Source organism: Peromyscus maniculatus, chromosome 2 (assembly GCF_049852395.1).
Source record: "Peromyscus maniculatus bairdii isolate BWxNUB_F1_BW_parent chromosome 2, HU_Pman_BW_mat_3.1, whole genome shotgun sequence".
Lineage (NCBI taxonomy): Eukaryota > Metazoa > Chordata > Mammalia > Rodentia > Cricetidae > Peromyscus > Peromyscus maniculatus.
The window spans coordinates 167865240-167877625 of NC_134853.1; positions in this window are offsets into that span (position 1 = coordinate 167865240).

The window sequence follows — 12386 nt, forward strand, 5'->3', positions numbered from 1 at the left end:
CAAAACTATCTTTTGGTGTCTCTCAACCTTATACACTCCACATCTCTTTAATGAGTTTCTTTTCTGAATCTGGACAAGAAAATTTATAACTGTAGCTCTCAAGGCTTCAACTCCCTCAGAGACCCAAGCAGGAAATAATATTACCTGAGTGAACAGGAAGTGCAAGCAAGCGACCTCCAAACAATGTGAGAAATGACAGAGACAGCTGGCTGCCTGGACAGTCACCCAAAGTTCCTCTGCAACATTGGGGCATCCATCTTCTGCCTACAGACCTAGAATATCTGACAGACTTTTCTGTGAAGTAGGATATTTGAAGGACTGTCTCTCCTTGTCTTGGCAAAGTTCGGCAGTCACTTTCTTTTGTGTCCTGCTTGTCTGTTTGGACAGCATACTGTCAGCAGTCGAGGCAAGGTCACTTTCTTGCCCCATGGCTAACTTTTGCAACAAAGAAAGTAAACTCCATGTGTAGTTTCTTTAATGCCCATCACCTTCTCTGAAGTAGATTGGTGCTGCCAGGAGCAGACATGTCTCATTGTCATTAAAAAAAAAAAAGAAGAACCACCTATGTTATTAAAACATCTTAAAATGTCATACTCTGTAGATCTCTGAAGTGTTTGAGGACAACCTGTCTAAATATATATAGATATATAGACCTTGAAAACAACCTAATATGACTACAAGTTCGATTGTAATAGGTGACTAATTCCTAACGTGCATTTCTTTATTATCCTAAATAGTTTATAACAATAACTTTCAAGGACTAGCAATTTGCATTATATTGTTAAGTGAGATGTGTAGGTACAATACCTGGATAAGATAGAAATGTATGTACAGTATATTCTAGCAAAAATAATCTCAACTTCATATCAATATACAAAGATCCACATCAATGTAAAATATTTAAATATTTAAAAGTAGACACTTAATAATCTACCCCTTTATCCTATCTTATCTATAGCTCCTTTTTAGAGTAGATTTAATAATCTACCCTTTATCTTATCATATCTAGATCCTCTTTTGTTTTCAAAACAAGAACCCTGAATCTAATTGCCTTTGTTCAGCTTTTTTTCCTGACCATTACCAATACAACTTGTAACCAACAACCCTAAACAATGACAAATATCCATAACCCATTGAACAACCAAAAACCACCCATCCCACCTCTTGGAAATATGGGCATCATGTTTTCAAGTTTACTTCCTGCTGTCTGGAGGTGAAGGCATCTTTAGGGGATCCTGAAAAGACTAATTTTGGGTTGTCAAGTCCTGGAAGAGGTAGCTGTATCTTTTGTTGTTCAGTCTCTGTGTAATGGGAAAGTGCAGGGCTTGTCTCAGGTCTTGGCTAGAGTAGTCTGTGAGGCTGGATCATCTCAGTTAGCCACCTTGAGATTGTCCTGAGCAGTTTGTAGTTCAAAGCCAATCTTTGGGTGGTGTTTGTCAGCTTAGTGGTGTTATCATAGTCTATGTGGAATCATTGCTGTGGGGCCCCATGCTCCTTTTTGAGAGAGACTTCAAAGGTCACTGTTAGGCATGGTCATGATTCACTGTAGAAAACTGATAGAGACTCAAACCCAAATTCATGTACAGGAAGCTAGATGAAGCCTCTTTTCTAGAATTAGTTAGAATTCTATATGACCATTAATATCATGACAACAAGTTTAAAATATATGTATATATGTTAATCTTATAAGTTTTGGCAGTATTTCTCTGTGACACTGTCACTGATGGATGCCTGGAGCTACCCCTCCTCCATTGGGCGGCCATCACCAGAACGCAGCCCTGCAGGGCCCTGGGCTCCTGTCTGTCATAAATAATAAATATTATTATTTATACTTTAAGAAAAGCTCTAAGGAGTCAAAATAAAACCAAAGGATCATGAAATTAGTAGCAATAGAATAGTCCCTTAATTTTGATTTTTTTCTTCTGTTCTGTATCAGGTGACTCTTCTGACATGAGACAGAGATTTTGGATTTTCCTTTTAACAGAGTGCTTGTGTTTAGATAAGGAGAGAGCCACACTCCAACAGCAAAGCCAGCTTTAATTTTTAATTGAACTGGGACTACAAAAAGACCATTTGCATTATATGTATGCAGAGAACAACAGAAATGAACATTTAGGAAGATTTATGAAATTTTATCCTGTTGGAAGTGAGATATACCAATAGGCCAATTTATTCTTTTTCTTGGGACATTTTTTTTTTTGTGGATGATTTATCCTTTTTCTTCAAATGTCTCATTTGTTCAGTGGTCTATAGATTCCTTAGCTGGATGCCTTCATTCTCCTGAAAAACAAAAACAAAAACCCTTCCCAACCCTAACTTTGGGGAAGTTCCCTTTTGGCAAGTTATATCTGACCAAATGAAAATCATTTGTTAGTCTTAAACTTAATTTAAATTGAATTGTCATGCTGGTTGATGAACCTCTTCTAATTAAGAGGTCTCTCTTGTTCAAATCGAACCTTTATCAATTTTGATGTTATCCATAGCATTTCTTCTCCTGAAGAAACAAAAGCAAAACCTCATCCTCATTGTAACACATATTCTGGTTTCCATTCTGAGGTCAGCATATCTTTAAAGTACTGATTTAATTCTTTAGCTTTTCTATTATCCAATGTCTCTTTGTAGCTGTTGTTCCTTTCTCATTAGCATTTAGAAAACTCAAAGTTAATAAAGCATTGTGTAATCTATTTCTGGGGGTCTTTGTTACCCCTTTCTGTTCATTTAGCATATCCTTTAGAGTTTGATTTGATCTTTCTATAACTGCTTGCCCTGTAGAATTATGTGGTACACCTGTAATATGCTTTATATTATAATAAGCAAAAAAACTGTTTCATTTTACCAGAGACATTTGCTGGATCATTGTCAATCTTAACTTGTACAGGAATACCTATGATGGCCATAACTTCTAACCAATGTGTGATTACAGAATCAGTATGTTGATGTAACTAACCATCTTATTAAATAAGAAACACAGAAACAATGTAAAAGAGAAAGCCGAGAGGTCAGAGCTCAGAGCTAAAATCTCACCCTTCCGCCTGCAGTGTCCCAGCTTCCCGAAAAGAGACCTATTTCCTGTCTGTTCGTCTATTTATAGTATTTTGTTCTACCTTCTCATTGGTTGTAAACCCAAACACGTGACTGCCTCGTCACTGTCTGAATGTACAGCCCCCTAGGTCTTAAAGGCATATGTCTCCAATGCTGGCTGTATCCCTGAACACACAGAGATCTATGGGATTAAAGGCGTGTGCCACCACTGCCACACTCTTGCTATGGCTCTATAGCTCTGACCCCCGGGCAACTTTATTTATTAACATACATTCAAAATCACATTTCAGTACAATTAGATTACCACCACATCAGTATTTTCAGATCTCAAAGCAATTGCCCTTTGGAATCCTGAATAGGTATCAATGGTGTGGTGTACATATTTCAGTTTTCCAAATTCAACAAAATGAAACACATCCATCTGCCATATTCATTCCTTTGAGTACCCGTTGGGTTACTTCCTGTAGGTAGTGGAATTTGGTTGTATAGAGAACAAGCAGGAAATTTCCTTATAATTTTCTTGGCTTGTTGCCAAGTGATGGAAAAAATCCTTGCTATTGACATGATTTTTTTTATGAAATTCTGAGGCCTCCAGCACTTTTCCTATTAATAGTTGATCAATTTCTTCATTACCTTGTGCTAGAGGGCCTGGCAGATGTGTATGGGATCAGATGTGTGTTATATATAAGGGATGATTCCTATTCCTGATTATTTCTTGTAACTGAATAAATATTAAAGCTATTTCTGACTCATCAGGAATAAATTCAGCAGTTTCAATATGTAAAAACAACTCTTTCTGAATACTGAGAATTAGTAACAATGTTAAGAGGTTTTGTAAAATCCATTAATACCATCAGAATAGCATATAATTCTGACATTTGGACAGAATCATAAGGCTTTGAGCCACTTTACTTAAGTTTCCTGATTTATAACCTGCCTTTCCTGATTTTTCCACATCAGTATAAAATGCAGAGACTTCAGATATTGGTGTTTCCTGTACAATGCTAGGCAGAATCCAATTAGCTCTCTTTATAAACAGAATTCTCTAGCTTTGGGGTTATTTGTTGTTAACCTCTCCTAAAAAATTACTGCAAGCTCTTTGCCAAGGTTCACTTTCTGCTCAAAATTTGTCAATGTCATCATTAGTAAAAGTAACTACAGTTTCTGCAGGGTCTATACGTTTTTAATTTTTGACTCTGTTTATGTGGTAAAAAGATCCATTCTAAGACAACGTCTTCCCTCTGCATTAATATTCCTGTAGGAGAACGCTTAGAGGGAAAATACACAGAATGCAATCAAGCTCTGGATCTAAACAATCCACATGTACATCATGTAATTTCTTTTCCACCAAAGCCAATTCTCTCTCAGCTTCAGCTGATAATTCTCTTGGACTATTTAAGATGTTTTGAACAAATTAACTAGTGCTTCAATAGTGGGCCATAGATAGGAATGTCTCCTAGCAATCTTTGAAAGATTGCACAGTTGATCTCTCCCAATTTGCACCTTTTAGGGTCTAGTTTTTTGTAGACCTATTTTATATCCTAAATAATTAATAGAATCTCCTCTTTGTATTTTTTTCCAGGAACAATATGTAATCCCCCCAAAGGCAAAATTTTCTTTACTTTTTCAAACATTCTTTCTAAAGCATCTACATTTGAATCAGCTAGTAAGATGTCATCCATGTAATGGTAAACTATAAATTGAAGAAATTGCTTATGTATCATTTCCATTGGCTGTCATACAAAATATTGGCACGGGATGGGGCTATTTAGCATTCCCTGTGGAAGAATCTTCCATTAATATCCCTTAACAGGCTGAGAATTATTATAAGTAGGCACTGTGAAGACAACTTTTTCTCTGTCTTTTTCTTGTTAAGGTATAGTGAAGAAACAGCCTTTTTAAATCAGTAACTCTAAGAGGCAATTCTTTTTTTTTTTTCTGGAACTGAGGACCGAACCCAGGGCCTTGCGCTTGCTAGGCAGGCGCTCTACCACTGAGCTAAATCCCCAACCCCCTAAGAGGCAATTCTTTAGGTAAGAGAGAAGGCAAAGGAATTCCAGACTGTAGAGAACGCATTGGCTGAATCACCTTAACAGCTCTTGGATCTGTTATGATTCTCCATTTTCTAGATTTCTTTTTAATGACAAATACAAGAGAATTCCAAGGGCTAATTCATTCTTCAATATGCTGAACATTAACTGCTCCTGTACCAGCTGTTCTAAGGCCTGCAGTTTCTCTGATGTTAAAGGCCATTGCTGAACAAGTTTGTCTGTTAACCATTTTAAAGGTAGGGCTGCTGGTGCTTTTGAAAGATCAGCAGCTGTTGTGCCCTGTTCTTGTACAATCTGGATGGCTGGTGACTGTTCTTTATAATATCTTCTAATATTTTCCCCCAAAACATATGTTAGTTTATGGTTTGTTTCTGAGGTTGGAGGAAATATGTTAATCTAGTTAATTGTTACAGCATTGCTGTAAAAAATTGCATCCCCATAAGTTCATGGAAATGTTAGCCACATATGGCTTTAATTTTCTTCTCTGTCCTTCTGGCTCTATACATTTAACCCATCTCATGCTCTATTTCACTTGAGATAATTTTCCAACCCCTAAAAGCTGAACATTTACCTCCTGAAGTGGCTAATTTGTTTGCCAAGATTCTGGTGATTACATGATTACATCTGTACCTGTGTCTACAAGACCTTCAATGACAATGTCATTTATTTGTATTTTTAATTATGGTTTTTGTTCATTTACAGAAGTTTGCCAAAATACTTGCTTTATGGTTTCTCCTGAATTTTTTGTTCTCTCTGCTGCAGTTGTTCTATCATCCAGAGCAGTATGGTTTCTTACAATAGGCATTAAGTTCTTTAAGCTCTGGGAAGGAGTTTTGTCCACAGTGACAGGGAACAACTGAACTGAATTTGACATGGGGGCCTGAAAAATGCCCCCCGAAGGCATTTCCCAATGGCAAAGGGTTCCCTTGTCTGTCCCTTGTTGATCTACATTCCTTAGTCCAATGCCTGCCTTTGCTACACCATCTGCATAATCCAGAAAGTAGGGGCATTCTTTTGGGATTATTCTTTTTTTTTTTTTTTTTTTTTTTGGTTTTTCGAGACAGGGTTTCTCTGTGTAGTTTTGCGCCTTTCCTGGAGCTCACTTGGTAGCCCAGGCTGGCCTCGAACTCACAGCGATCCGCCTGGCTCTGCCTCCCGAGTGCTGGGATTAAAGGCGTGCGCCACCACCGCCCGGCTGGGATTATTCTTAACAAAACATTGTTTCTAGGAAGGTCCTGTTTATAGTCCTTTTTCATGTGACCTTGTTTACCGCAACTGAAACATTTAGCATTTTGATTTTTCTTTAAACCTCTGGAAATCACCTCTCCTATGCAAGCACCATCATGGTTACGAGATTCAATATTGATTGTATCTCAGATTCATTCCTCCAAGGGTGCTGATCTTGCCTCTAATGGCCTAATTGCCACTTAGCATTGTGCATTAGCATTTTCAAAAGTCAGGGATTCAATTATTATTTGTCTGGCTTCTGAATTTGGTATTATTCTATTTATTGCTGAAGTCAATCTTTATAAGAAATCAGTGAAGGTTTTTTGGAGTCCTGTATGACTTTAGTAAATGATTCAATTTTCTTTCTTACTTCTTCAATTCTGTCCCAAGCATTCAAGACTGTCGTGCAGCATAAAGTCAGGGTGTGGTCATCAAATAGAGATTGCCTTTCTACATTAGCATAATCTCTCTCTCTCCAAGAAGTTGGTCTTGGGAGATTTTAATACCTCTAGCCCTACATTGTTGTTCAATGGTCCTAGCATCATCCTTCCACCAGGTCCTCCATTGTAATTGGGGACCAACCTTCAAGACTGCTGTAACCAAATCTCTCTAGTCTTAAGGGATAATTCTATTACACGTTGACCAGAGTTTAACATTTGCTTTACAAAAGGTGAATGAATGCCATATGAGACTATTGCTTCCTTCAGTCTCCTCAAATTCAACATTTGCACAGTCTGGGGGATATGTATCATTTGGCAGTTCCTGTAAGGTTACTGGATAAATTAAGGTTGGCTGTTTGAAAGCCTTAGCCTGTTTCTCTGTAACCTTATAATACAATGCTAAGATTGGTTCTCCTTTAAATTTCTCTGTCTGAATATCTCTACAATCTGTTTTACAAGTTTTTCTAAAACTGTTATCTTGGCACTCATATTGACCAACTTTTTTAATGATAAAACAAAAAAAGACCCAAATAAATAGTATTTATAATTGACATTATGTAAATCACATCTACACGATTATCCTCTAATTTAATTGCTCCATTTTCAAACCATCTAGCATATTATCAAACAGAGATCTAACTCCCTCCATTGTAATGTTTTCCATTTTTTAATGTGGGAAAAACCTCTGTCTTTTTTTTTTTTTTAACTAATTCCCCCCTTTAAGAAATCTCAATTGACTCACCAAATCTGACAATGATGATTCAGATGACGGTGAAGTGAGGCAGCTACCTAGTGTGGCAGCAGCCTCAGGAGGGGATTCAGAGAAAACCACAACCCACTGGGAGAGGGAAGAAGCCAAAGAGCCAGCTGTCTGCAAAGCCACAGGCAAGTGGCTTTTTCGTGAATTCGTGTCCCACAGGTTGGATACCAGATGTAGCATGAGTCCTAAATGGTCTTAATAAAAATCTGGAGCCAGATATTGGGGTAAATACTGAAAGATCAGAGAGCCAAAGGAACATGCCACAGCCACCTCTCACCTCACCAACTCCTCAGCCTAAAGAGACAGCTCCTGTCTCCTCCTGCCTTATATTCTTTTTCTCTGCCCAACCATATCACTTCCTGTCTCAACCTCCCTAGTGCTGGGATTAAAGGCATGAGATCCCAAGTGTTGGGATTAAAGGTGTGTGCCACCAATGCCTGGCCTCTATGGCTAACTAGTGGCTTAGCTCCCACCCAGGCACAGACTCAGTGACATTGACAATGTTGATGCTGAAAACAAAGTGAGGAGGAGGAGGGAAAGAGACAACTAGAAGGGAAGAGAAGAGAATAAGAATCTAAGAAGGGCCGGGCAAAGGTGGCACACACCTTTAATCCCAGCACTTGGGAGGCAGAGGCAGGCAGATCTCTGTGAGTTCAAGGCCAGCCTGGTCTACAGAGTGAGATCCAGGACAGCCAGAGCTACACAGAGAAACTTGTCTCAAAAAATCAAAAGAAAAAAAGTGTAAGAAGGAAGGGGAAGGTACCCTCATTTAATGTTCACTTACAATGTGCCAAGTGCAGTCTCAATGCTTCTTATATATTGATGCATTTACATATGTGGACTCTTACATACATGTGCATACACACGCACATATGTACACACACACATATATATTCATTTAATTCTCATAACAGGTCTGTTTATGGGGCTGGAGAGATGGCTCAGTGGTTAAGAGCACTTGACCTCTCTTCCAGAGGTCCTGAGTTCAATTCCCAGTAACCACATGGTAGCTCACAACCATCTGTAATGGGATCAGATTCCTCCTGGTGTGCATGAAGACAGAGCACTCATATACATGAATAAACAAACAAACAAAAAAAACAGGTCTGTTTATGCCTCAGAAAACTCCAAAGAGTGGACATTCACCAAAACTGAACTAACTGGGCAAAGCTGCCTAAGATAACACAGCTGAGTGGAAACCAGCCCCGGCCAGCAGAGCCCAGACTGTCAGCCCTTGCTGCAGGATGACACCCTGTGTCCCCGGAGGTCCCTCTCATATTCAGCCGACAGGAGTGGAGATAACAAGGAGCCGAAGAAGACACAGGCATACTGGCAGGAAGAGCCTTTCAGGTGACAGGCAGGAAGTGAGCTGATAAACCAGACCTGCGAGATAAGAAGGCACATACTCAAAGGCCAGGTGGAGGAGTGTCTAAGTGACTCACACTTCCTGCTCTCCTGGGCTGGGGCTCGGCCCCAGGGGAAGCCTTAGGGGACGGTGTTGGGAGGCTGATGAAATTCAGCACTGACCTTGCTTGCGACTATGGCGTTCTGTTTTGTATAAGACCCGAACGCTCAGCAAATCCCCACTGAAGTTCACAGGACTGTGCAGCCTCTACCAACTCGAAACACTCAGATAAATACACACAGTGTGTGGGTGTCTGGGTGAGCATGCGTGCCAAAGTGGGCAAGAATGAGACAGATTCAGGAAAGTGCGAACGATGAGTGTGCCCATCAGAATTCGCTGCTGTGACAATGAAGGGGAGAAGATCCACTTTGGTTCATAGTTTGAGTTTTCAGTCCCAGGGCAGAGCAAAGCAGCTCACTCCGCAGTGGCCAGCAAACATGTGTGTGTGTGTGTGTGTGTGTGTGTGTGTGTGTCTGTCTGTCTGTCTGTCTGTCTCTGTGTGCGTGTCTGTGTATATATGTGTATGTCTGTGTGTGTATATTTGTGTGTGTATGTGTGTCTGTGTGTGTATATGTGTGTGTCTATGTGTGTCTATGTGTGTGTCTGTGTGTATATGTGTGTGTCTGTGTGTATATGTGTGTGTCTGTGTGTATATTTGTGTGTGTGTGTGTGTGTGTGTGTGTGTCTGTGTTCTCGAGCTCTCTCCCTTTTCACCATCTGGCCCTGACCTACAGGACAGTGCTCAAGGTCATTTTCCTCTTGGTTTGCCATCTCCAGAGCCCTCACAGGCACACCCAGGATGCACTTCACTCCAGGCACCTCCCCATCCAGTTGACAGTGGAGATGACCCATCACAAGGTGTGGACCCTGATGACAGATATGTGGAGCACTGCACGCTGCTCTTGAAACTTTCCCATCAACTTGAAACTGTAGCCCAGGCTGGCCTCAAACTCACAGAGATCTGCCTGCCTCTGCTGGCACTAAAGGTGTGCACCACCATGACTGGTTTTTCTGTGTGTTTGTTTGTTAATCCCAGCACTGAAAGGCAGAGGGAGGATGGTGACCCCATGTTTGAGGTCAGGCGAGTCTACATAGTATGTTCCAGGCCAGCTGGGGCAACCCTGTCTCAAAACAAAACAAAAACTAAATAATGGTAGTAATAATAATAATAATAATAATGGGGACATGCTAATAGAAATACAGAGGATGAGAGACAGAAAGGGGAGAGAGGAAAGGGGAAGGAAGGGGAGGGAGGGAGGGAAGGGCAGAGCGTGAGGGAGGGGCTGCAGGCTCCCCTCTCCTTTGGAATCACTCTCTTCTTCTGATTGAAGCTTTTCTTCCACAGTGGTAGCTCTCAACTGCAGAGCAAACCTGCCGGGGATCCGCTGGGCCCTCTTCCTTCCCAGGTAGCCCTGTTTGCCAGGGCCTCCCCACTTGCCTCCTGTAGAGGGTGTTCTCACTGGCCCTTCCCCTCAATGTCTGCTTTGTCATGGTGTCTGGTCCCTTCTCCCTTTTACCCACTCACATGACCTTTCTTTTCTACTCCAGGCTTTCCTAAGTTCACCCAGGGATTTTCACAGTGGATGCTGCCTGGCCACATATCACTCAGTTCGCTGAAGCTCATTTAGGATGCTGGTAGCTAGCCTGATTTTTCTGTGGTATGTTGTTATCCTATTATTTAAAAATGTATCTGTGGGGGGTTGGAGAGATGACTCAGAGGTTAAGAGCATTGGCTGTTCTTTCAGAGGTCCTGAGTTCAGTTCCCAGCAGCCACATGGTGGCTCACAACCATCCATGGTGAGATCTGGTGCCGTCTTCTGGCCCGCAGACATACATGCAGGCAGAACACTGTATACATAATAAATAAATAAATCTTTAAAAAAAGAATGTATCTGTGTTGGCTAGCCATTTGAAAGTGGGAACTTCAATTGAGAGAAACCTCCATAATATGGGTCTACAGGCAGGCCTGTAGAGCATTTTCTTAATTAGTGATTGATGTGGGAGGGCCTAGCCCATGGTGGGTGGTGCCACCCTTGGGCTGGTGGTCCTGGGTTCTATAAGGAAGCAGGCTGAGCGAGCCATGAGGAGCAAGCCAGTAAGCAGCACCCTCCATGGCCTCTGCATCAGCTCCTGCTTCCAGGTTCCTGCCCTGCGTGAGATCCTGTCCTGACTTCCTTTGATGATAAACAGTGCTGTGGAAGTGTGAGCCGAATAAACCCTTTCCTCCCTGACTTGTTTTCTGTCATGGTGTTTCACCACAACACTAGAAACACTAAGACAATATCCCAATGTACTCTTTGTGCGTGCGTGCGTACGTACGTGCGTGCGTGCGTGCGTGCGTGCGTGTGTACGAGAGAGTGTGTCCTGCTATGCTGTTCAGGCTGTGCTCAAGGGATCCTCCTGTCTCCACCTCTGGAGCAGCTGGGACTCTGGACGTATACCGCTGCACCAGGCCTTCTGAATTTTTCACAAGTGCCTATCTTTTCTTCCAGCCTCATCAGAAGGAAGTGGTAATCCTGTGTCAGGTTTCCATTTTGGTTGGATCACAGAGTTTAATAGATACCTACTTGATTTAATATTTTTTCCCTTATTTCTGACTGTTGAGTTACATCCAAAGAAATTCTTGAGTTCACCTTACATCGACAGTAGACAGAACACAAGGCTATGAAGTGGACCTTTTGAGGCCTCCTTGGGTGACCATGGCCATTGTGGTGGCTCACAGGCAGCGGGTGGGCTCTGGGTGGTTCTGGATGCTCACTTGTCTCATAGAAAGACATTGGTTTTTCAACTATATGTATCTCCATAAATGATGCAGAGCTCAGCTGAGTTTCAAACACACTGCTGGTCATTTGGGTATCATTCTCCTTGCTCTGCCCAAGACACACCGTTTTGACACCACAGTAAACAGTACTGGGTCAGTTTTTAGTCACTTCAAGACAAGTCTTGTGGCAGAGGCGCTGTCCCAACCAAGCAGAGCTGGGTGAACAAGCCTCCTGAGGTCATCTTGGGAGGAAGGTCATTGCAGCTAACTGACTCCCGGCCCCAGTCTTGGGTCTTGAATTCCCGCTCTTCATATTTCATCATTTCATCACATAGGGGAGAGAATGATGTCATGCCACACAAATGCCAAAGTCGCCCTTTGGAGAGGCGACACCAAACACGGGCAGCATGCCTAAGCCAAGTTTGCTTGGGCAAACACTCGGCCCTGTGGCTGAACCTGTCTTCTGAGTCCATGCTTCCTGTGCAGGTTTCATGGAGGTTCTGACCTGGACACTCGATTTCTTTGAAGTTTTGAACTTCAAAGCTTTGTCAGACAGAGGCCACACAAGATGCCCACGCCAGAGTGCCTCTATCGTGGGGACAGGAACCCAAACACTCAGCTCCTTAGGCGGTAATAATATGAGCCTAGATCTTTATTATTGTTATTATTGGCTCTAATATACACTTCCTGGTAGGATTTT